Source organism: Carassius gibelio, chromosome B1 (assembly GCF_023724105.1).
Source record: "Carassius gibelio isolate Cgi1373 ecotype wild population from Czech Republic chromosome B1, carGib1.2-hapl.c, whole genome shotgun sequence".
Lineage (NCBI taxonomy): Eukaryota > Metazoa > Chordata > Actinopteri > Cypriniformes > Cyprinidae > Carassius > Carassius gibelio.
Window position 1 is genome coordinate 20,899,621 of NC_068396.1, and position 26,845 is coordinate 20,926,465.

At 35.9% G+C, this 26,845-nt stretch overlaps 1 long non-coding RNA gene across 1 annotated transcript in view; it reads left to right on the forward strand.

Moving 5' to 3' along the window:
* LOC127948348 (uncharacterized) overlaps positions 1–9,418 on the forward strand; it is a 27,325-nt gene extending 17,907 nt beyond the window's left edge. The window contains exon 3 of the long non-coding RNA XR_008152064.1: positions 9,273–9,418. This is a non-coding gene — a long non-coding RNA (uncharacterized LOC127948348). The remainder of the gene's footprint in view (positions 1–9,272) is intronic.
* Positions 9,419–26,845: the final 17,427 nt, after the last annotated feature.

Here is a 26,845-nt window from a genome sequence, read left to right on the forward strand (position 1 = left end):
CTTTTGATTTAGTCTACACAGTCCAGGCCTCATCTGTCTGTTTGACCAACACCACAGGTGAATCATTGTAGCTTTTATTTTCTGAAATTATGCCTTTTCCCAACAGATTTGATCTGTGTTCTTCACTTCTCTATATTGGGTGGGGGCAATGGCTGAGTTTTTTCATGAGATCTTTATAGATCTCATGACTGACTTTGTATAACCTTGGTCATCAAAGTACTGACTCCTGCATATTTTTAGGTTAAAAATGCAGTCTTTCTTCTCGGTTTTCTTCTCATCAGAGCCAAAACTGTCCACTTTAAGACAGACTGATTGGAAAATGGGAGTATTTAGGTATTTGACATCAGCTGTCTTCTGTTGGATGCTTGCTGAAATTTGTTGAGAAACTTAGAACAGTATTGCAAGTTAAGTTGACTATGACTAAACCACACATCCAGGTGTAATATGATGCAGGAATGTCAAAATCTAAATTTCACAATAATTTTATTTAAATTTTATTTAATTTCATGCAAACTACAAGCAAGTGTTCGCATTTCTCTGAAAATAATGGAACTATCAGACTTGCTTTGCAATTCATATTGCAATTCTTGGCAATATGACCTTGTAGATGATCATCAGTACTTAGCTCTAGACAAATTCTTATCAACATCTGTGGTACTCGTTGTCTGAATGAACATATCCTTCATTTTGATGTGTCAGTTCACTAATAGCTTTGCTTTGATCCACAAATAATATTTATACATCATCAAGAGTGACCAGTGTCTGCTCTCCAAACATAACAGCAATATACTGGGCCTTTTCGGTACAATATTCAGTCAGTTTTCTTTTATAGACCATATACACCGTATGCTTCTTAAGTAAAATAATTCTACACAGACATAATTGGTTAAATTTTGTAAAGGAAAATGTAATTCATCATCGCTGAAGGTCTCCCACTGAAAGCTACATCATTTAAAAATGAACTCCACCAAAACCTCTACACTGTGAGAAATGTAGTTAATCAAAAGGCTTTACAATTCGTAGTGATGCTAGCTGTCTAACACTACTTAGTAGGATGCAGTCATTACCCTGTGATTTAAATGAATAGTTAAACAAACATTTTTATTATTATTATTATTTTTTTATCTTCCATGAATTACAAATATTGATATAAGATGCACAGTGTCCCCGCTGCCCTTGCCCATACAAACAGGCTCTTCAGGTTTCCATTAGTTTCCAATTCAGGTAGTGACCAGTCTTAACCCTGCTTAGCTTTAGTGGGCAACCAGGCAAGTGATGAGGGTTGATAGCAGGTAAATTCCGTTAATTACCAGCATGACTGTATTTAAAATGTTGTTCTTGGCCTTCAGCTGCTCATCACAGTAATTATGTGCAAAATGGACATCCTTGCATTGAATGGACTGAACGATGACTTTATTTAATTGAAGTCAGTTAGGTTAATTTACTTGTCTTAAGTAGGTTTAGTAATTACATTTTACAAGGAAACTGCACATGCTTTCTTATATGGAATATACCATATATACATACATAACCAGTGTAGGCTAGAGTTTTGGATAGATGGCAGCTCTGACAGAATGATCACTAAAGTTAATTAAGGAAAACCAGAGAACTGCTCCGTTTTCTTGTAAAGTGCATATTCATGTATATAAATGCTTAAATTGTGGTCTCTGCTTTTTAATTAAATTTTGTCTGTGGTTTCAATCATTTTAGAAAGAGCCATTTTGTGTTGGTTATACCCCGTCATTGAATCAGAGTCTGTATCAACCACTGCTTCAGATCTACAGACAAGTCAAACCGCCTTTGTTTCTATAGCGCTTTTAACAATATGCATTGTAACAAAGCAACTGAACAACCTAGTAAAATAGTGTGTAAATAAAGCAAAAAAGGCAGTTCATCATTGGATTCAATGATGTCATCATCCATCCCAGTTCAGTTTAAATAGTTTCTGTGCAATTAAGTCAACGAAAATGCTGGTAATTAAGTGTCCCCAACTAAGCAAGCCAAAGGCGAGACCAGCTAAGAACCAAAACTTCATCTGTGATGGAATGGAAAAAACCTATAGGATCATAACTTATTTTACATAGATATTTGGATATGGATAGAACATCCTATGGCATGAAACCTAAGCCCTATCACATTGCAAAGATGTGTTACTTCTTTTATATGGTCAAATAACGCCTTTGCCAACACTGTCTTTTTTGGCAACTGTCATATTTATAATCCACAACTCAGTACAACCAACTCACATGCACTGCCTTATGCATTTTCTCCCCAAAGCTCACACCACAATAACCTGCATAATAAACACACACCATACCTTTAATTCATGTGACTTAAACACTTGTGTGGGCACATCACGTCACTGCACTGCAGCAGTCTCTGTAATTTCCCTGTCCACCTTCATATCCAATCCCCTCCACCCCCTTTTTTTGAGAAAGGACCTGACAAAACCTCCATTACTATAAGTTGTCTATAATTATGATAAGTTTAAGTAACCATCAACTACATTTACTTTAGATAGATGGAAAAGGGAATCCAAATTGCCATTATTTTCTGGAAGCTGAACTCTGGTATATCCTTAATGGGTCAATATTAGCAGAAGATTGAACTCCAACCTCAGTTGACAGATTTAAAAATGTATTTAGAAGTTTTTTTTTTTGTTTCAAACTTTTAAAAAGCGGTGTAGGCATCTAAATCCCACAACTTCTAAAACACAAGAATATGAATAAAACATCTAACAATATAAATTAACTTTAGATCAAAGTACGTCTAAAACCAGTGTGAGATATGACATAATGGACAAAAACATAAAAGTAGCAGGATCTGTATTAATAAATTACATGCATTTTTTAGTATTAAAGTATTACACAAAGAGCATTGTTATATGTATTTAGAAGTTTTTGTTTCAAACTTTTAAAAAGTGGTGTAGGCATCTACATTCCACAACTTCTAAAACACAGGAATATGAAGAAAATAACAATATCAGTGTACTCAAGATGAAAAGTATTTCTAAAACCTGTGCGAGATATTACATAATGGACAATAAAAGTATACCATAAAAGTAGTAGGTTCTATATTAATAAATAATCATGTTATATGAGCACTGGAGTGAGTTATACACTTAAGAACAATGTTTAATACAATGCAATTACATTTCACTTGATTTCAATATTTATTTTACTATGCTTCACTCGTTGTGTCTTGAATACCATATCATGACTGCTCAATGCAAATGAAACTCACAATACACAGGGGGTCACCCTGTGAAGGTGATGCCTAATTGGGACTATTTATCAACATTGCTCTGGCCAGTCCTGACAAGTACATGCTTTTTTACCTGACTCTCATTAGCACTATCTGTAATGAGGGACACTCTGGAATCTGTTCATTTGCATACAGTACACCAAGCGAATAAAGAGTAGGTGCCTCTGGAGGTTTTGTGTAGCTTACATTGTACACATATCTGGAGCGAATCATTCACAATGATTTAAAGATGGGGAAAAATGCAGTGATATGGTCTTTAGACTCTCATTCAGAGTGAATATGACAGTGGACACACAAACTGCTCACTGTAGAAGAGGCTTTTAGGTGTTTTGATGTTTTGATGAAGAAAAAAAAAAAAAAAAGAAATGAAAAAAACTTAAAAGCCTACAAGTACTTTGAACATGAACTGTTTCTGAAAAGAAGACTTGGAAAAGCTATGGTGCACTTAAAGGCACCATTACTTTCAAGCGAACATGAATGCAGATCTCTAATGAAAAGCTATTGAGGCATCAAGGCCCAGAAAGCTTTTAATGTCAGTCATTCCACCTATTACCAGGCATTTAATGCAGACTGACTAGGGCTGCATGTTAGCATGACGAAGAGAGCGCAGGTTCAATAACAAGGTCAGTTTACACAGCACACTCCAGCTCTGATAATCCTGAGATATGCTGACGCTCTGTGTACGCTGTAAATTGTTTGGCCAATAAGCAGACATTTGCTCAGTGGGACTGTAAAAGAGACAAAGGACAAATCTTTGAACCATTAAGGAGAACAAATATAGTACAGCTTTAATGATTTGCATTGCTATAGTCTATTGCCTTATCATGGACAACATTTTTTTTTCCTGCAATATTCATTTGAACCCTCTGATCTGATTAAAAGGATGTATATATGAACACAAGTGAACATTCAAGTAAAGTTGTAAAGCTCTAATACAATTGCTTCCTTGAAAGCTCACCCTGAGCTGCAAGGATCTTAACCACCACTTTGCTTTCCTTAAAATCACTTTTGATAAGCAGAGAAATCTATAATGGCGGTGTATTTTATTTTATTTTTTTTACTTTATTTATTTTTTTACTCATGAGTCAATCATTAACTAATAAGATTGGTTGTTGTTGTTGTTTTCAGGGCTTTAGATTTGTATGCGTAAATAGCAGCACAGACAAAAGACCAGAAGGATTCACACATTGTTACAAAATGAAGTTAAGTATATAAAAGGAATAAAAGGAAGAAAATAACCGCATAAAATATATTTATCTTAAATAATGAACAGATTTAAAAAAAAATTCATCAAGTATAGGCTGCACTCATTTTATGACATAATGCTTTTTATTTGTTTTCTTTATGTCTTTATTTTCTCACGCGCACACACATCATATTAGTTCTAGTGCAGTCTCAAACTGCATTGGTTGAGTAAAGGGCTGTCACGTGATGAACGAACGACTCAAAAAACCTGAAGACTCAATAGATCAATTAATCAATTCTCTTCCTGGTGTTCTGTCGATTTGTCGATACCTCCCATTAAAACAGTTGGTAGTACAACTCGGCAATGAAAAATGCTACCTGTAAATTATGGTTTATCAATGTCAACACTTACCACAACCCTAAACCAGTACTGCAAATACAGTAATTATGTGTTATATTCGAGGTTGTATCTTGAAGGGAAACAGCTACTGGAAACCAACAATAAATATTTTGTTATACCTATTAGATCGTGTTTATTAAAGTCTACAGCTACCCCAACCCTAAACCTACCCTTAAAGACACATTCAATATTGTTGTTCAGCGTGAGAAAAAGGACAAATATTGGGGTATGCATCCGCAGTAAACCCTGGTAGGAAAATCTGATGGGTAGGATAAAATGTCAGGACATCATTAGCATTCCAGTATTTTAGTGGAAGCGAGCTATGCTCTGATTTTAAATCATAATTTTGTCAGCTCCTAAAATCGGTCATACCATTGATATTACAATTATAAATAATATATGAATAATCCAGTGCTAATTGACATAACATTTAATGCAGTATAGAAATATTCTGCCCTATTATGTGATTTTATAAACCATTCCTTAAACTGTCATTAGAAAAATTATATATATATATATATATATATATATATATATATATATATATATATATATATATATATATTTTTTTTTTTTTTTTTTTTTTTTTTTTTTTGCAATAAGAGTTAGATTAACTGTCAATGATATCTAAGATTTTTCTTTCTTTCTCTCTCTTTCTTTCTCTTTATGTATTTATTTATTTATTATCTTTTACCTTCCCTTACTATCAAAATTAGGAATTGACAAGAATCATAATCATAACAATTCAAACAATGTGCCATATTATTTTTTACTGGCTTTAAACCCTTTCTTTTGTCTTTTAAACCCTTGCTTACCCTTCTTTGACAACCACATAATCTTATATGTGAATGTACTTTTCAAAAGTAGTTATATAACAGTTGCTCCTGGCTACAAGCATAGGTAGTATGTTTACATAACAGTGTCAAACATGACAATTTATGGGACTAATATTAATGTTTTGCAATATCACTATAAAACACCAGTCGGGTTTGAAACAGTTAGCTTCTGTGGTTCTAAGTTGCTTCTTATCACAGTGAGACAGAAAATATTATTTATAATAAACTTTACTGTGATACAAGCCAATTAGCATTGTATTGCAATTGGGTGTTTATTGTCTTCCATGATTCATCAGTCAAAGCATCTCTATCTGCATGTGATAAGTGTGCAGTGATATCTGACATATTTGCCCATATAAGGAGTCTCACTTGTGAAACAGACATTACAGTACATAAGTGTTAGGGTTAGGGTTAACCCTGCTCCATAACTACTTTTTTACTCTTACTTGAGTCAAAGTATTTTTCAGTACTTGTACATGTACTCAAAGACGCATTAAATATTGTTGTTCAGTGTGAGAAAGTAGCAATACGTTTACTTAAGTACAATTTCTTAGTACTCTTTTGACCACTAGCTCTGAGTAACCATTAAATTTAAAGGGGTCATATGATGTGATTACATTTTTCCTTTCTCTTTGGAGTGTTACAAGCTCTTGGTGCATGAAGATGATCTGTAAAGTTGCAAAGACTAAAGTTTCAAATCCAAAGAGATGTTCTTTATAAAAGTAAAAACTCGTCCACATCCTCCTAAAACACTTCGTTTAAACACGCCCCCACATGTTTACATCACTGTGTGGGAAGATTTGTAGATTTGTGATGTATATCAACACTTTCATCGTGGATGTAGCAGAGTCCAGGCCTGGGTCATCACATGGTTGCCACAAGCCCAATGGCCGGTCCTTTGTTGAATCTTCACTCAAACCTGCCAGCCGTTTCTCACTCAAGCCTGCTGTGTGTGATGCTGTGTGTTTTGTTGTGAAAGCGAAACTACATTGTTTTGCCTTCCAAAAGAGGACACAAGTCAGTTGTATTGACAATGCACACATTAAAGAATAAAGATAATTTCCATAATAACCAATGAAATCTACTACACGCAGCACAAATTACTGCCTGCTTGAAGACATGCTTTTTGGGGGTGTTAAATAATGGTGCAAATACTAATGACGCAAACGTAAGTAAACGTTAGTAAATCATGTTTTGTGATTCATTTTAATTATCTCCTCCCATAAATTTTGCATCTGAAAAGGAAACTACCAATGCATATTTAGTAAGGTCAGATTCAAAAATAACAGTCCATCCCTTTTTACCACTAATTCGTCACCGCATGTCTTTAGTAGATCATGATTCAAACTATTAGTAAGTTTGGCCCTAAATAGGCTATCAACCTTATTTTTAACATGGAAGCAAGCCTGTGGGTGAGACTGATTTAAGTCAGTCATGTGTTGTCATCACCAATTGAGGTAAGTACTGTATGACATGGTGTGAATGCAGCTTTATCTCAATAAAGTTCAATAAAGTTCTCTTACATTAAATTTTAAGTTAAAATAACGATTTACAATAATCATTTTCAATTCCCTGTTTCCTTTTAAATGAACAGTTCAATCTTAAATTGGAAGGATATGTTTTGAAATGTCTTTATCAAATTTTTTCATTGCAATGGCACATTATAATGCCACATCTGTCAAGCTCCTAAAAAAAGCCTTCATGAAAATTACACATCATAGTCATAAAACTCATGCACTATATTTCAAGCCTTCTGAAACATATTATTTCACTGTATGATCTTAGATTCAGGGTTCACCTAAAAAGTTAGAGGCTTAAACAACATTGTGAACCTTTAAATATCCTAAGATTTCAAGAATATATTACATTTTTATTGCAAAATACTGTTTTGGTTAAGGAATTATTAAGGTTTTTGACCAAATAAAGAATATTGATCCAAAGATATGTGAAAATTCTCAAGATTACATTGTATAATTACAGTTCTCTGTACTTGTGAGACTGCTAAACACAGTTGTAAAAATAAGACTACATGAGAACCTTGCTAATAAAGACAAACAGATTGTGAAAGAAGGATTTCATTTTATTCTCAAGACTTCCCTCAAGTTGTTCTTCACCCCAAACTCATTGTAATAAAAAGCAGTTACTAATTTACACCTTTATAATAGACCAAGAGACACTGGTAAGTGTGAAGTTTCTATTAGCAGTCTAATGCCCAAGAAACTGATGTTTTTGCAGTTTAAAAACATTGTACACAATTCATTTTTCGGGCTTAATGCCAATATGTTGGCTTCCAAATCAGTGTTTGTATTTATCTGGTACTTTAGGTCATTAATTTCACAGGATAATGAATGATGAGCTATTTGTCAACTAAATGAATTTATTGTTATTTGACGTATCATTCAAAGAAATACACACATACACTACAATGACTTTTTTATTATTGTTGTTGTTATTATTATTATCATTTATTACCTATGTCAACCCATCTTTTAAAGGCTTATGGAACTATAAAATACAGTTTGTTAAAGGTCAGTTTCACACATTTTACATTTTGGAAAGCAATAATATTAGACGTTATTGTAAACATTGCCTATAGGTGCCTATACCATGTGATGTTTATGATTATCATATCTATCTTGCTTATCCTCAGATGATGTTGCAATTCTTAGTCTTCATGAAAAGTTTATTCTTTGTATGATTTTTTTATTTTTTTTAAAGCCCTGTCAGTTTAAACTTCTGATATACAGTTTTCCAAGTACATTGAGACAAAGCACATGCACAGAAAGCCAACTCTTTCACGTCAACTGTCAAACACGAATAAGGTTATGTCAAAACCCCACAGAGTTCAAATAAACACGGTCGGTTGTGTCTGCGAAAAGGAGCTGCATGTGTGTCAGTATAGTAGATCTGTAAAACAGCATCGGTCACGCTTTATTTTAAGGTATAATTCTCACTATTAACAAACCATTAACTGTGACTTTTGCTTCAGTACAACTCTTAATTTGGTGCTTATTAATAATTAATACTTGTTAAGTTTAGGTTTTGGGTACGTTTAGGGATGTAGAATATGGTCATGCAGAATATGTGCTTTATAAGTACTAATAAACATCCATTAACGTATTAATAGGCATGCAATAAACAACTAGTTAATAGAGAGAATTGGTCCCTATACTAAAGTGTTACCACAGCATCTTAGACAAGACAACAACACATTAATGCTACTCAACAAGGCCTCATTTCCTCTATTTTTTGTTTTATTATTATTATTATTTTATTTCATTTTTTATGGGGGGGGGGTAATTATTTAAATGTTGGCACATTTCTTATTATAACCCTGTCTCTATTTAAATTTCCACAGTGAGAATCACAGTCAATAAAGGGCCAGTCCTCCAATGTATTCAGCACTGTTTTTTGAATCAATGATCAGCATTATCTGAGCTAATTACAGTTGCCGAGAGCTTGTCGCTTTGAGACCTTGGAATAGAATTACCTTGAGAAGTTATTTGTCCTGCAGCATTGGTATGCTGGTCGGAGTCATGTGGCTTCACTGAGTCTGACAAGCTCTTATCTCTCCCTCTTGTCCACAGGTGCTCCCTGTCACCACAGTGTGATCAAAATGCGGCGCAGAACCTGCAAACACCAAGCTCTGTTTACTCAGATAAATTACAGAGACGTGCAGGTTGCTCAAAGTAAAGTGCAACTTGTAACTTGCACTCACTTTTTTAAGCGTATGGACAGTGATGGTTGTTGGTGCTTGTGAAGCATGTGCATGGAGGCTTCAATGCAAAGGAGCAGAACTGAGATGAGAACGTAACTTCCTTTCAAGTTATACCTCCTGGAAAACATAACCACAGGCATCTCAGTGCATCAAGTTTTGGATCTCATCATTAACACCAGTTAATCAACTCATTAGTAGCTGTATGACGTGAAAAATGAGTTTGAGGGCCTCGAGGAACAGCACTGAGAGACACTGCTTTGAAGGATAAAAAAAAATAAAAAATAAATAAAATAAAATTCCCCACAGACCACAACAAAATCTTCTTGTGGGTGACTTCAGACTTCCTCAATCTTCCTAAAATTTTGTGTACAATCATTGTACGATCACTACAAACTCCAATTCATCTTAAATTAATTAGTGGAAGGACATGAGTGAAGGGTAATTGTAGGAAGATGTTCACCCCAAAAACTGTTTTGCAATGTGTGGGATGATACAGCATCCAAAATATTATAAGGAGATAAAAGTCAAATTTGGTCATTCATTTGGCTATAGCACAAAGTTTACATTCATTTAAAGTGGCAGTATTTCCACTACTAAGGCAGGATGAACCAGATTTTTGAAAATGTTAAACACTTATTACTACTTTCTATGTAATTGTGAAGTTATGCCTCCTTGAGAAAAATAAAAATAAAATAATAGTGAATACTGAATATATAAGCTGAAGCATAGGTATGAAGTATTTGAAGTAAGTATTTTCATAATATTAGTAATAAAAAAACGACTCTACTCTGCTTTTGCCGATTTGTTATAGCAAATTTGGACAGTCAGATTTAACAGATATCAAAGAAATGTGTTGCATGATGGACAAATATTAAAATTAGTAGCTTCATGCTTTGATTATTGAGGACATCACACATATATTTTAGAAGACATCATTTTCATTGTTGTGTGATCCTCAGTCGTTTAGTGTAAGATTCCCAGTTTTTCTTTGGAACCATTTTACAAATTCAGCAAGATGAGGACTAGTGTTTTGAAACAAATTCAGATTTGTAAAAAATGTGCAGTTCCAGTCTTAAATTGAAGAGGTCAGCAGCAAAAGCCTAAATGCCTTTATTAGAAAATAACCTATTCATTAGTGAAATTACTGAAGCTACTGTACCTGATAAAATGCATCTGAACTCTTCAATTATACTATTTAATTACATGAATTACCTACTGTATGCATATCTTTATTTTTAATTGAATAGATGTCAAAACAGCAAAAGATTATGAATTCAGATTGAATAATTCCAAAGTCTGTTTTCAAGGAAAGCATTGACTGATTAACTGATTAATTGTTTCTTCTATTGTTTTAGCAGCTGCAGTGATCCATTGATTTTACCAACTGGCAAAAAGTTATTTAAAGCGGTACTTGTTCTGCCATACTACATGTATCACTTTCTCCCTTTTATAGTAATGTGAGTGAACCATTTTGGTATTTTGATAATATTCAGTTTGAAATATGAATCATTATTAAAACTAACTTTAAGAATTACAATTCTTGGTAATTCTTGTTAAAAAAGCTAACACTAGATTTAGATTAAGGAACACATATTCACTACTAACAAGTTTTATCTCAATAATCTCCTAATTTGCTACTTTAGGTATTGTGTAGGGTCAAGAGACCTGAATATGGTCATGCAGAATAAGGCATTAAGAGGTGCTTTATAAGTACCAATAAACAGCCAGTATGCTAGTTAAATGCATTCTAATTATAAGCAACTAGTTAATAATGAATAGTGTTCCCTAATCTTTAGTACTTTAAGGTACTTTAGGTTTAAGTAATTAAGTTTTGTTTTATTACCCAGACCACATCACTATCTACCTATGTTAATGAGCTAAAGGCCTGGCTAAATTCTAATTTTCTCAGTTTGAATTTGAAGAAAACAGAAATTTTAATAACTGGCACCCCTTCGCTGACAAAACATATACTAAATGCTCCCAATTTCACCCTTGATGTCACAACAATTTTTCCATCTGCTACTGTCAGAAATGTAGGCAGTACTCTTGATCCTTCACTGACTCTGGATGTTTACATTAGGAAACTGTCCAAAGCTGGATTTTTCTAGCTTCGCCGTTTAGCCCAACGTTGATCTTATGCTTCCCAGAAAGATGCTGAATCATTAGGGCATGCTTTCATAACATCACGCCTTGACTACTCTTATGCTCTTTCTGCCAGATTACCAATTAACTATATATATATATATATACAATATACAATATATTCAAAATTCTGCTGCAAGAATATTAACCCATATTAAACTATCTGCTCATGTTACCCCTATCTTATTTAAACTCCATTGGTTCACTGTACCATCACGCATTACTTACAAAATGCTTCTGCTTATTTTTTAATCACTCAGTTGCCTTGCTCCTCCTTTTCCCTCTGATCTTCTGTCTCCTTGCATTCCACCTTGATCACTTCGATCTGCAGTATGTGAACTTCTTACTGTACCTAGATTTTGTCTATCTTCAATGGGTGGCAGGTCATTTTCTGTAATAAAAAAGGACAATAACCTCACTATCTGTATTTAAATCACAACTCAAACCCTACTGGTTTACCCAATACTATTAGTTATAACATGTTGTTTAGACACTCTCCTCATCCTACACTACCATCTGTATAATTGTCTCTGGTTATTTCTGTTCTGTGTATTTTTGTTGCTTTTATTAATTTATCAATACTATCCTTTGACCGTTGTTACTATGTTGTGTATCTCTGTTTCCAGTAAAAAATTATACCATGATATGCAACTGCAACCATGTCTATCCCTGGACTTGGCAAATGTCTACTGTCCACTTATTTTGATTGATTGATTGATTGTGAAATTACTGTTTATTATTATGTGAATTGACTGTCTATTGTGTTACTGTTTTTGTACAGTGTCCTTGAGCTATGGAAAGAGCTATATAAATTAAACATTATTATTATTATTATTATTATTATTAATCTAGTGTTACCAATTGAAATAATAAAAACATCTGCAGCAACATGTCTTTGGGCATGTCTTCCGCCCCATTTCAGATCTTATGCTTAAACTTTATACTTAAAACAATATTTTGTTACCATACAAATCCAAAAGAAATACTATCTTCCACATATTGACAAATATACATTTAAAAAGCTACTCCAGCTTACCCCATTAGAAGTAAGCTATTTAAGTGTTATGACTGTATGATCACATCATTATTTTGGGATGTGTGTATCTACCACGGTTCAGCCTATTTAGGTTTCATATAGAAATGTCCATAGCAATGTTCAAGGCATATGGATACTGTGAGCAGTTTTTAACTGAGGCCACAGGCCTTGCTGAAAAGGAATGGTGCCTCTGAATATATATATATATATATATATATATATATATATATATATATATATATATATATATTGATGAAAGATGATCTATAGGGCAGTGTCTAATTATTCCCAGTCATTTCTTCTAGGCATTTCCACCAAGGCTGTGTCTTACTGTGAAGCATTTCCTTTATTGTTTATGAGATTAATGAGACATTAATGAAGAAATATTTTGCATATGGCACACTGAGGCCCTGTGAGTATTTAAGTTGCTGAATTGGTTTGATGTTAATAGTTTCCTCTAGCTTAGGGATGACACCTTGCCTTTCTGGGACCACAAACTACGTATGATTGAGGTATTTTTCTAACTCTGCAATTCTCTCAAGATCTCCTTGATTTATATCATGCGAGTGGCTGATGACTCCTTTGGGGCCACAAGCTGTATTATTCCTGATGCTATAATCTTCAAGAACTAACAGTTGTGTGGCTCAATCATGCTAATTTATGGAAATGATCCTGAAAGGTTTGTGTTTACAAAGGTGTTGCACTGTTTAGTAATAAAATACTTTTGGGCCATAAGGTAATTTTCAAAGGATTTGTAAACAGCCTTGGTACAATGACACACTATTAGAAGTGTTTTTGTATTACTTTCATAGAAGCTCAAACCTGCTGATTACATTATTATAAAATCAATATCAGCTGCCACATGAGATCCTCGGGGCAGTATTTATTCAGTTTAAAACAATTTTTACCAATTTTCCTCACTCTCAGAACATTTGTTATCAGGAAGCACCAGAGAAGAACTTCATTCACTTCTGAAGAAATGAACATTTGAGTTTTCTTGTTAAGTCATTTGATGACATATCCAGCTAGGTGTTATCTGCCTTGTGTAGTTTAAATGATGAAAACAATTTAGTTTAGAACAATGTGTTCTGACGACAGTGAGATATTCTTCAGAATATTTTGCTATTTCTCAGTAAGGCAATAATTGATGCTTCAGCTTTTATGTGCCAAATTGGTTCATTTACTGAAGAAAAATGACTTGTGAGAAAGAGTGTTTCGGTGCATATTAGAGTGGTCTAGGTTGTCGCTGAAGGGGACATTTAAGAGCACTGTGACATTTTAGCTGTGTAACCTGAACGTGAAAGGTAAACAGAGCGGAGTAAACAAGGTTTGAGGAAGGGTATAAATATCGCTCACACTTCAATGATCGCAAGCTCTATTCTAAGCAAACCTGAACTCTCTTCAGTCTGAAATTGTAATTCCAGAAATCTGCTAGACTGAAACACACCAATAATTTCACAATATAAAACCAGTCTTTATTTATACCTAATTTCATACATAACACTAGAAGACTGATTCAGCATTTACATATGATTTGAGAACAACACTCATTTTACGTCAAAGAATATTATTTTCACAGCTGAAAAAACTCAATTTGTTGTTATAAATCTACATTTTTATTTGTTTCAGTACTTTGACAGTAACAAGTGATAACATGCATTTCATAGGTGGCCCAAGGTGACACATTCAAACACTTTCAGTTGCTCCTCTTTATTGTAGCCAGTATCACTGCAGAGCGATTCTAAGTCTGCAGAGATAGACAGTCTGTATGTGAAATGGCTGAAATAGAGGTGTGAGTTCAAAACCATATGTGGTTGTGTGTTATATAGACGTGTGTATCTTCACATTTGTGTGATTGTTCCTGTAAAAGTATTGGTACATGTGAAGGTCAACAGCTGAGGGAGCTTTCTGAGTCACACAGATATGAACAATAGACATGATTTAGTGTGTCTCTAAAACAGACACACACCAGTGCGCATCATTAATTACTTTGCTCACTCGAATATTTCTCATAACGGGATCTGTTGTTTAGTTAAAAAGATTAATTATTGTGCACCAATAGCACTCCTCACTGTCATTAAAACATAGCATACCACGCCAAAATTATGTACTGTTAATAAAATTATGTAATTATGTTGTTTGTAAATGATGTAATTTCAGTGTTTATCACCTTTAATGAGTGTGGAGTATTTAATGTAAATGTATATATCAACATGAAAACTTTACTTTTCTCACTCCAGGTAAAAGAGTTTGTATGCATGGTCTGGAATGTATGTACGGTGCATACATAATTAAGCCTAGTTTATTTTTTTATTAATCACAACAAATGTGTGGAAAATTGCATATGCAACATTTATAAAAGACCCCTGGCCATTTTTATGCTTTATTATACAGTGTAAGCTGTGTTTGCCAAGGAAGACCAAACTAGCAGCTTATAAAATCAACCATCCGCAAGCATGTAAAGGTAAGCTTAACACTTGGATAATTGCATTGTTGGTTAAAATTAAGCTTTAATAGTTTAGTAAAAGGTTGTACAGAAATTTGCCTAAAAGATAGTGGTGCAGGTTGTGTGATATATATCATATAATATCGTAACTGTTATTTTAACAATGTGCGATTTGACATTATTCAGATTAGAATAGTGTCCACACACATTTAAAAGGTGTTCTTTCACTGCGTGATTCAGACTTTTAAAATGCATTTAGAATGAAAAAAAAAAAAAAAAAGATATAGGGGCAAAAAAATAATTTTGTATACTAAATAAATATCATATTGTATACCATATATATCATATCAAATGAGTGCCATTTTTTTTCCTCCAAAGATTATTACATATAGATTTTTTACAACAGTTCAACAAACAAGAAGTTAATTAAGAGTCTTGTGTTTTAGACACCATATTGCCTGTTTTTGCTGTATTTCATCAACAAAAATTATTCCAAACACAACCACCAAAGCACAGTTTTGCACACAGTTTTGTGTTTTATTTCTGATGATTTGGTTCAATCGCAACAACTCACTTATTAATAGTGACTTGCTGCGACCTGTAACTTAAATTCACTTTTGATTATATAACCAAAAGATTAAAGGGAAAAAATCTGTATTTTCTGCAAGCTGTTTTCAAGATAAATTTTGATGCCTTTTTAAAAAAGGACACTTACGAACTCCAAAAGGACACCAAAAATCTGAAATGTATAGTATGTGTGTACTTTTAATTGTGTTGATTGTTAGACTGGTACTTTTACTTGTACTTAAGTAAAATTAAATTAATGTAATGGTACTTGAGTAGAATATTTTTGTACTCTTTCCACCTCTGGCCATCTCATCGCTGAAGAGAGACAGAGATTTGCAGGCCCTGTCAGTGGCCCCCTCCTTCCTAGTCTTTGAACCTGGTTTAGACAAAGCTTTTCTTTACCCCAGATAAACATCCCTAAAGTGCCCTCCTCTTGGCTATGGCCCGTTGTATTGTACGCCTTCTGTCTTTCTCCCTTCCCGGGATCCAGACCAGCAGAAATTTAACTGTATGTGTCCAGTACAAGCAGAGAAAACCCCTTGGTCAGCCACCACTGTAGGGGTCTCATGTACAGCAGGCTTAAAGGTATCACATTGGATGCAGCTGCAAACATTCCCAACAGTTTCTGAAACTGCTTGACAGTGAGTGACCGGCCTTCTCTGACTCTCATGACTGCAGTGAAGATTGACTTGATCCGAGCAATGACAGCTGTGCCTGCATCATGGACGAATCCCACACCATGGCCAGATAATTGGTCCTCTTTAATAGAGAAAGCACACTTTTTTTGGAGTCCAGCCTCAACCCCAGCTTCTTCACGTGGACGAGAATGACATCTCGACTCAAACCACCGTCTGCTCCAATTGAGCTAAAAATCAACCAATCGTCAATAAAACTGAGTATGCTGAAGCCTTGGAATTGCATTGGTAGGCTTCGCCCCCAAAAGCAAACCTCATGAACTTCCTGTGTTGGGGAAGGAGGGAGACATAGAAGTATGCATCTTTCAGATTGTTTATGACAAACCAGTCCTCCCCTTGTTTGAGTAAGCATCCTGAAGATGGAGCTGCCCTCCATCCTTCTTTGGACCTAAAGTGCCTGCTGTAGAACCCGGACTCTGTGGAGGAGGGACCACCTCATTTGCCTCCTTCCTCAACAGAGTGTTTACTTCTTGTTATAATACTGGAGCCAGCTCGGGACACACCAGGGTGGGAACGATCCAGTTGAAAAAAGGCTGGACAAAAAAAGGACAACCGAACTGAATTCTGCAACCTCTTTCTACAGTCTGCACAACCCAGTGTGATATATTTGACTGAAATTTCCATACTGCCAGAAAATCTATTATGGAAGTCTCTCAAGATTGACCTTTGGTGAAATAGGAGTGGCCCATTCAGTGCCCTGAAATGGAGGACAGGCAGGAGATGACCTAACTAGCCACTCTGGAGTCCTCCTAAGAGGCAGCGAGCCCCCCAGAGACACTATATTTCCGGGCGGACACTGAGATGTGTGCTCTTAGGGTTAACATCACGGCCTCCTGGGAGGAGTGACTGGCACCTTATTTAGAGGTGTACACCACTTTGCCCCAGCTGAGGCTGCCCTGGAGCATGACCATCAGGGCTTCTTGGCCGAAGAATTCTTAGCCAGAAGAACGGTCCTCTAGAGATCTGTGAGGGAGGAACTGCTGAAATGCTGCTGCTTGTTTACGGGCCTCCTGAAACATGTCGACGATGGAATAGATGGCGTCACCGAACAGACAAGAAGACGCAAGCAGGGCGTTTTAGGAGGAAAACCCTGTCTTTCTCATCAATCTAAGACAGGGTCAACCAAAGCTTTTTAATATCATTGGCTTTCACTTCCCTTTTCAGCAGGTCTTGGTAGGCCTAGTACTGCTATACTGTGATGTACCCTTTGTACCCTTTGTTCACCAGTGCCACTTTTGAACAAAGCGGTTTTGTGGGCAGTGCCAGGGCTTTAAAGGATGATTCTGATTCCTGGGAGGGGGCACTGGATCTGGAGGTTAAGAAAGAAGAAAGGGACTCGCCTGTCTCCAGATCCATTCGTGATCTCCACGACGGCCACAGCCATTTTGCCTTGGCAGAAGCAGGGCCTGAGCCACAAGGAACGCTAGCGAGGACTCCCTCCTCGAAGAGAGCCCTCTGAGAGTGAAGCGTTCACAGCAAGAAGCATTCACAGTGCGGAAAGTCTGCCCCCCTTGAAAGTTGACTCACATGCTTTATTCCCAACCAAACAACACAAAGGCTGTGTGTATCCCCACCTGTGACTTAATGAGGGCAGGGAGGAACACACAGCCTAGACTGAAGTTAGCTTTTTTTCATCACCCTTATTCTTAGTCTTATCTTTTGATTTTGGCATGTTTAGGCCAAAGGAGATCATGACAGACAATGGTAAATAAGACATACATGTACACACACAGAGTGTTTAATTGAATGACAAAAGCTGCTGTTGTTTCCACCGCACATGCATTTATAGCTTCCTGGTCGCTACATCACACCTTCTGTGATGTATTGCCCATTCACTGGACTGTTTACACAAGTGATTCAGAGCGTGGTTACACTGGATTCATTCCTAAAGCATTTTTACACAGCTCAAGTTCCTGAAGGGGAACTAACAACAGTGATTTTTTTTTTCTTTTTTTTTTTTTTTTTATCTTCAAGGAGGTCAGGGACTGCAGATCCTTTGATAGCTTCTACTGGTCAAAAGGTTCTAATGGTCAGCAGCTTAAACCTGGCTTAGATCGTCTCAGTCCACAGGCAGTGCTTTTCTCATTAATGACTTTTGACAGTTTACAGTAGGATAAAGCTTTGTTTAAAACTGACAAGAGTGATGCTTGATTTTTATGCTTAAAAGCTCATGTCACTACTCATTGTGATTGCACCAAACAAACGAAAATATAAAAATGTCTAAAAAAGCAAAACTAAATAAATAAATAAATAAATAAAAAACATTTAAAATGACATGTGGGTAAATAAATAATAGAACTTTGAGCAGTGTACTTCTTGTATCAAATGTAAAGGTTATGAATTATTTTAAGCTTGTACTCAAAGAAAACGCCAGATATATATATATATATATATATATATATATATATATATATATATATATATATATATATATATATATATATATATATATATTCTGAATGAACTGCTGGACCATAGAAGATGGGAAAGGTGTTTTACATCCACCAATGAAAGTTTACACTGAAGATATAATGAGATTCGGTTACTGTGACAACCTTGGCCAAGATGTGCACAAAGCGTTCTTGGCGTTTCAAGCCTTGAGTGTCCAGATTCACTATCAAAGTGTAGGTCCAAAGTCCCTGAAGTCATTAGCAGCCTGCCAGCACTCTGTGTGTATACACACTCTCCTCTAACACCAAGCTGGGAGTGGCAGTATGTCCATACAAGCAGTAACAACTGGAGAGAGTCCTCCACTTCTGATTTTAAAAGACGGATAGGTTGTGGCCTGGAGGGCAAACTAAGTGATCATTATTTGAATGACTGAGTGTTCGATGTTAGTTGTTCTTTCGGGTTTTACTGTTAAATCTATCTGTTTGGGGCTGAAAATTGCTTCAAATATACTTCAATTCCCACACAGCTATGTCCACACAAGTATGTTCTTTCCTGAAGACATACGCAGTACCACCAAGTGGACTATTCTGTCTCTCAACATTTACTTTCACATAGGTGAGTGGACGAAAAAAAAATAAAAAAAATTGACTGCACATGGATCCTTTACGTCAAAATTATAACACATGACTAGTTGTGGAACACAGATGGCGGAAGTGTTCATGTAGCAACTCCAAGGTTATGTGTTTGATTTCAAAGCTGTGCATAAAGTGATTAAATGGGTAACTCTAGATGGTGAGTAGAGTTTAAAATAGAATGTTCTACATATTTAAGCATGATGTTTATGATAAGGGTTGTTATTCTCAGTACGGATGGAAACGGAGCAGTAGTTTGATGCTAGGGAGAAAATAAATGGTTATTTAAAGCTAACATTGGAGGGTGGTTGAGGTTAAGATGGGATAGCTGTAGGTAAGCGGAAAGTAAAAGGAGTTGAGGCTACGATTTAAAAGATTTAGAATGAACTTGAAAGGGAGTGTGAGAATGTTTCCTCCTAAATCCTCTGACACTGTTAGTGTCTTGAAATACACAAAGGTTCATCCAAGGGAAAATGTCAAAATGCAGATTTATGTTTGCTTGCTGTTTAGGAACTGAAAACTGACAAATGTGCATAAGTAGTATTCTAGGTAATTTTGGGTGCTATTGTTAAAGATTTGACGCATGCATATTGTTGAAGGTTGAATGCCTTTGTTTGTCAGGTAAAATAGGCTGCCACATAGAGATGACAACATGTGATGTGAATTTCGCTGGAAACTATTTGCTGTCTTCTGTATGCCATCATGCACAGTCTCTCACACACTAACAAGTTTATAACCAGAACAATAACAAAGCCATGGAAATATTCTTAACAAAACACACAATTTCCATAAATAGCTCAAAAAATACCCTACATCTGCAGAGGAAACCCAGCATATACAATCTGTCTTAGTTTTCACCATTGTTTAGCTTAAGCTGTTTTCAAAAGTGTCACATTCGAAAAGAAAGGCAAAAACACATTACAGTGTCCATGTGACATGCATTAGAGATTGCTTTTACTGCAATAACCAATCAAGTAATTCCAAGTTCTTTTACAATAATCACTTTTAAAATATATGTTGTTCATACTCATTACTTAGTCATGTAATTAAACTTTAGCACAACCACTGCAATACAAAGCGTGGCCTACTAATCTATTAACCACTTCTTACCCACATCTTATCTAAAGGTTGCTTCCTCATCTTCACCCTCCCGTCTCTATCAGCTCCTGCCTATTTTTCAAGATCTCAAATCAGTGCATTAGGATCCGGAGGGAATCATCTGCATAGATTTCTCTCTCTGCTCCGGCTCCCTGTGGAGAGTTGTGCCACAGGCAGCCCTCTTCTTCTGTAGTCGACAAATCATCAAAAATATGCAGCATTGCTCTGTCTCACCATCCTTCAAACACTCTCAACATCCTGTGATTCTGTTAGTGTGCTGGTTTATGTTGTATTGCATTTAATATTTTATTTTATTTATTTATTTTACTTTATTTTTCATGCAGGAACTGTACATTTGACAAGTCCCATTTTCAGCATGATACCATGCACACTTTGAGGTATGGTTTACACAAAAATGACAACTCTGCCATTATTTACTCAACCTAATGTTCCATATGCTGTTCCAACCCTGACTTTCAGTGTGCATTTACTACTAAATAGTAAGATTGTTGTATATATACAGTACAGACCAAAGTTTGGACACACCTTCTCATTCAAAGAGTTTTCTTAATTACCATGACTATTAAAATTGTAGATTCACACTGAAGGCATCAAAAATATGAATTAATACATGTGGAATTATATATGGAATTATGTACATAACAAAAAAGTGTGAAACAACTGAAAATATGTCATATTGTAGGTTCTTCAAAGCAGCCACCTTTTGCTTTGATTACTGCTTTGCACACTCTTAGTATTCTCTTGATGAGCTTCAAGAGGTAGTCACCTGAAATGGTCTTCCAACAGTCTTGAAGGAGTTCCCCGAGAGACGCTTAGCACTTGTTGGCCCTTTTGCCTTCTGTCTGCGGTCCAGCTCACCCCTAAACCATCTCGATTGGGTTCAGGTCCGGTGACTGGAGGCCAGGTCATCTGGCGCAGCTCCCCATCACTCTCCTTCTTGGTCAAATAGCCCTTGATGCCTTCAGTTTGACTCGACACTTTTTATAGTCATGAAAATAAAGAAAACTCATTGAATGAGAAGGTGTGTCCAAACCTTTGGTCTGTACTGTATATATATATATATATATAGACAAACATGGGTATTACAAGGAGAGGGTGACTTATGAGGACATAACAATGTCCCCATTTTTCAAAAGGCTTATAAATCATACAGAATTAGTTCTATTTGTTTTTTTTTGTTTTTTTTTTGAGAAAGTAAAAATGCACAAAGTTTCCTGTGAGGGTTAGGGTTAGGTCTAGGGTTGGTGTAGGGCCATAGAATATACAGTTTGTAAAGTATAAAAACCATTACTCCTATGGGATGAACAAACGTGTGTGTGTGTGTGTGTGTGTGTGTGTGTGTGTGTGTGTGTGTGTGTGTGTGTGTGTGTGTGTGTGTGTGTGTGTGAGAGAGAGAGAGAGAGAGAGAGTGTGTATAGAATGTGTAACATGTAAAATAAAAAATAATTTTAAAATTAATTTATTTTCTTCTTTAATTTATTTCTGCAAAAAACAAAATCAAATATGACTTTTATCAATGAAAACAGTATTCTTTCGTTCAAAGGGAAAAGTCTTCAGAGGGCATCTTATCCCTCATTCCTCAAAATTTCTTCTTTTGTTCCACAGAAAATAGAAAGTCATGCAGGTTTGGAAAAACATACTGGTGACTGAATGACTGGATTTTCATTTTTACATGGTATTTACTTACATTCAAATATGCATTTTATGAGTTCACATTTTCTGGAACTTTTATCTAAAGCAACTTAGATTGCATTCAAAATGCACACACTACTATTTAAAAGGGATAGTTTACCCCAAAAATGAAAATTCTGTCATAAATTACTCACCTTCATGTCGTTGCAAACCTGTAAAACCTTCGTTCATCTTCAGAACACAAAGATCATTTTGATTAAATCTGAGAGCTTTCTTACTCTGCATAGACAGAGATATATTGATATTTGTGTTTTCTTTGCACACAAAAAGTATATTCATAGCTTCATAAAACTACGGTTTAACCACTGATGTCACATGGACTATTTTAACTATGTCCCTTATTATCCTTCTGGGCCTTGAACATGGTAGTTTGATTCCTGTCAGTGCAAAAATATGAAAAATATTTAAGTTTGTGTTCTGAAGATTAATGAAGGTCTTTTAAACAACACGAGGGTGAGTAATTCTGGGGTGAACTATCACTTAAATCTACAGGACTGCTAAAGTACTAGAGTTGGGGTACTCGAACTTGGACTCGGACTCGAGTCCGGACTCGAGTCCAATTTTGAATGAACTCGGACTTGTCACGCACTCGGGTGAATTTGTACTCGGACTTGACACGGACTTGAACATTTTGGACTCGGAAAATATTCCGAGTACAGTCGAGTCCACGTCATGTGTAACAATAAAACCAGCATAAAATTGAAATGATAAATTAATGAATGTCTCCCCTTCTGTCATTTTACTGCACCACACCGGCAGGCAGAAGTCTCATGCTTGCAGACGAACCACACGCACCACTCACTGGATATCAATGTGGATTAGTGATGGGAAGCTCGATTCTTTTCCGCGAACCGGTTCTTTCGGACGGTTTGATTCAATAAACCGGTTGAAAAAAAAACAGTTCACCGGATACATAATCCATTGCGATGTATTTGTTATTAAATGAACTTACGTTTCGTCAGATTGCCCTTCATTCAAGCCCTCGGTTTACCCGCACTCATTACATTAGCACAAAATCAGTTCAGAATCAATCACCAAAAGAATCAGTTCGGTTCAGACGCGCTGTGAGTCATTCTTCATGCTGAATCACGCATGCGCAGTATCATCAGCTCCTCGGTCCTCGAATCGGACGCGTCCGAAAGAAACGGTTTTAGGTTCAGTTTACTGATGATCTGAAAACTGATACAACCGGTTCTTGACTCGAGAACGAGAATCGCTCAAACCCGGGTAGGAAAATCTGACAGGGTATAATAAAATGTCAGGACACCGGCACATGCTGCAGTTCAGTATCATCAGCTGCTCTACTCGTGTTCATGTTCTGTTTACTACAAACTCAGTTTGTGAATCTGTCATCATTAACTATAAATACAGTACAGATATTTCATAAATCATCCCTTATTCATATTAAACATGCAGTCTTTAGAGTCTTAATTATTGTCCAACTTCTCTGAAAACCCCTTTGGCCCATACATAATCTACAATATACAGATTAGAAACATGTAGCCCCTATCTTAAAAAAAAACGTATATATATATATATATATATATATATATATATATATATATATTTTTTTTTTTTTTTATATATATATATATATAGTTTTATCACACTTTCCGATGTTTAACAAAATACTTGAAAAATTACACGCATGCGCAGTATCATCAGTTCATCGGTTCTCAAATCGGACTCCTCCAAAAGAAACGGTTTTCGGTTCAGTGTACTGGTGATCCGAAAACCGATGCAACCCACTACTAAAGACAGCAGCAGCAACCAACAGATGCTGCACAGCTCAGCATTGCAGGATTTGCAAGACCAGAATTGACCAAACAAGCAGTGCTACTTTATGATGCAAGTTCTCCCAAGACAACAAGAAATTCATAATGTCATCATTAAGGATCTCCTCATTGGCTGCACTTTACCTCTGTCAAATGTGGGTGAGAGGCAGTGAATAATTGAAATGTCAGCTTTAACTGGAGGACAATATAGTGTGATACAATAATAAAATAGGTTCATTTGTACTTTCATGCACTTGTAATACAATAAAACCTTTGAAAACTTTTTTGATAGGAAACTAGTTCTGTTGACATAAAATAAAAATGTTCAATGGCAATGACTAGATGTAACAGTGGTATTTTTTTTATTACATTTTTATATTGCCATTGGTTTAATGGGTTGAAAGGTTAAAATATTAATAGAATGTAAAAATGTACAATACCAATTTATAATCTTTTTTAATTTAATTACTTTCTGGACTCGGGCGGACTCGACTCGGACTCGGCCTTTAAGAACTCGGACTTGAGTCCAACTCGGCCCCTTTTGGACTCGGACTCGAACTTGGACTCGATGTTTGTGGACTTGGTCTTGACTCGTACTCGACAAAGGTGGACTCGGACCCAACTCTATAAAGTACCAAAAGAAAAGGTATGTGTTCTAGATTAACTACTACTTCTTTAAAGATGATAAACGGTAATGAACATTCATAAAGGAAAGATTTACTAACTTGTTCATACAAATATTTACATTTATCACATTTAGTGTAGTTGCTAAAAAAAAAAAAAAACTGCCTTTCCATACACAAGAAACTGTTTAATCAACGAAACATACCAACACACACACAGCTATCTCAACACAAACATGCAGCCATCTAATAATTGTATTGGATGTGCTGCAGTTGGTCAAAAGTGTGTAAAAGTAGAAACTAGAGGAATTCACCATGTTTTCAGCATGTTCTCCCTTCCAAAATCTCAAAACAAAACCAACCAACCAAAAGGCAAACAAGGACTTTCCATGACACATTAACTATTCATACCCATTTGCATGGCAGTGCTGTCCATGGATGCCAGGATGCAGTCTCTGTTCAATGCTAATGAATGCCTGCAACATGGGGATAAGAGAACAGGGTGTTGTTCTCTTTGAGAAAGGGCCAACACTAATATGGATGACTCATTTGTAATGTAGAACAAGATCAATTAGAAATCTGGCATGGGAAAGTCTGCATATAAAACCTGTGCAATGTAAACCCAGGCCCCCCTCTAAAGAATCATAGAAAAGCAAGTCCTCATTTATGAGAATAGGAGTGTTTTGTCAGTAATGGGATTACAGGAGGCTGATATAATGTATGTTGGCAGCTGGTTTCAGCACTCCGCGTTCATTCTTGCCAGCACCAGCTTATTTTGTATGGTTTTAAAACAATAAATTTCAAAATTGTTTATGTTTTCATGCAGCTATCTTATGGAGGCAAGCTGTTAGTTGGCAATTCGTGCTGAGAATATGCAGCTACGTCAGATCTAGCCCCATCATACTACAAGGCTACAGACACGGCGGTTGGTTGATAATGTATTTTTGTGAAATGCCTAACCTAGTTTTTCACAGAATGTTTGTATACATTTGCAGAGATGCCATGAAATAAAAATAAGTGCTGTGAAGGGTCTTATTGTCAAATGTAATGAGCGCTGCTTATGGGAAAAGATGAGTTGTACTCTGCGGTAAGATCTAGCTTCACACAACCCTTTTTTCCCTTTGTAAGCAATAATCCCAGGCTGTCGCACTTTGTTTGCAGGTCTACTTCAGCACTAACTCTGTTTACTTTTGAGGTTCTGTGAGTGTTTTTGCCAGCATCATCTGTGACTGGTGCGAAATTGAACTTGTGTCAGACAGCAACAATGACAGCTGTAAGCTTCATTCCTGCTTGCCTGCTCACTGTGGCAGAGCTGCAGAATCGGCACTTGTGTTATACAGTATTTACAGCCCGCTCTAAGCCTGGGCTTTATTCTGAACGCCAATATGATAAATAAGCTGACTGCACTAGGTTTCTTACTGGTGCTCGCTGAAATCACCTTGTGCCGACTAAAACTGACCTTTAGTATGACTAATTCTATCTCATTTTAGTATCTAAGATTTACTTAAAAATGATCTTTATTTCTTAAACACACACTGAAAAGCCAAAGCATTATGACCACCTGCTAATATGACTGTTGGTCCTCTGTGTGCTGCCAAAAGGGGACACCTACATTGAACTGGAAGTGTACTTTAGCACTGGTGATTAAATGGGCAGGGTCTATTTTTAATAGCATTGAAATAAAAAATAAAAATGAATTTACATTGAAAACTTATTTTCTGATTAGTTTATTAATTTGGGACTTTAGAGGGTTTTGAAATGACAGCATTTCAATTCACAAAAAAAAAAAAAAAAATGTAAATAACTACTCATACTCATCCCGTTCCCAGGCCGTAGGACCTTTGTTCATCTTCAGAACACACATCAAGATATTTTTGATGAAATTCGAGAGCTTTCTGACCCTGCATGTTCAAGGGCAAGAAAAGGTAGTAAGGACACAAATAACTCTTTGAGTGATACGGTCCCACATATGGGATTTTTATCTCTGTCCCCCTGGCAGTATGGTCCCACATATAGGATTTAGAACGTTCAGTGACGTCACATAACTGCCAAATTCAAAGCTTTAGAGGGCGCTGAGCCAGAGAGAGACATGCACTACTCTTATCATATAATCACAACTATGTAATGTTCTTAACCACATAATGCATATTTTAGGATTCAGACATGTAAATACACATAATACATTTAGAGTTTGAAAAATACACACATGTGTCAATGGAAGCAACAATAATAATCCATTCAAATTTAATTTGCCAATGTGTTTTATTCATATCGGAGACACACCGTGTAAGTAACTATAAAGTTCACTCTATTCTTCATCCAGT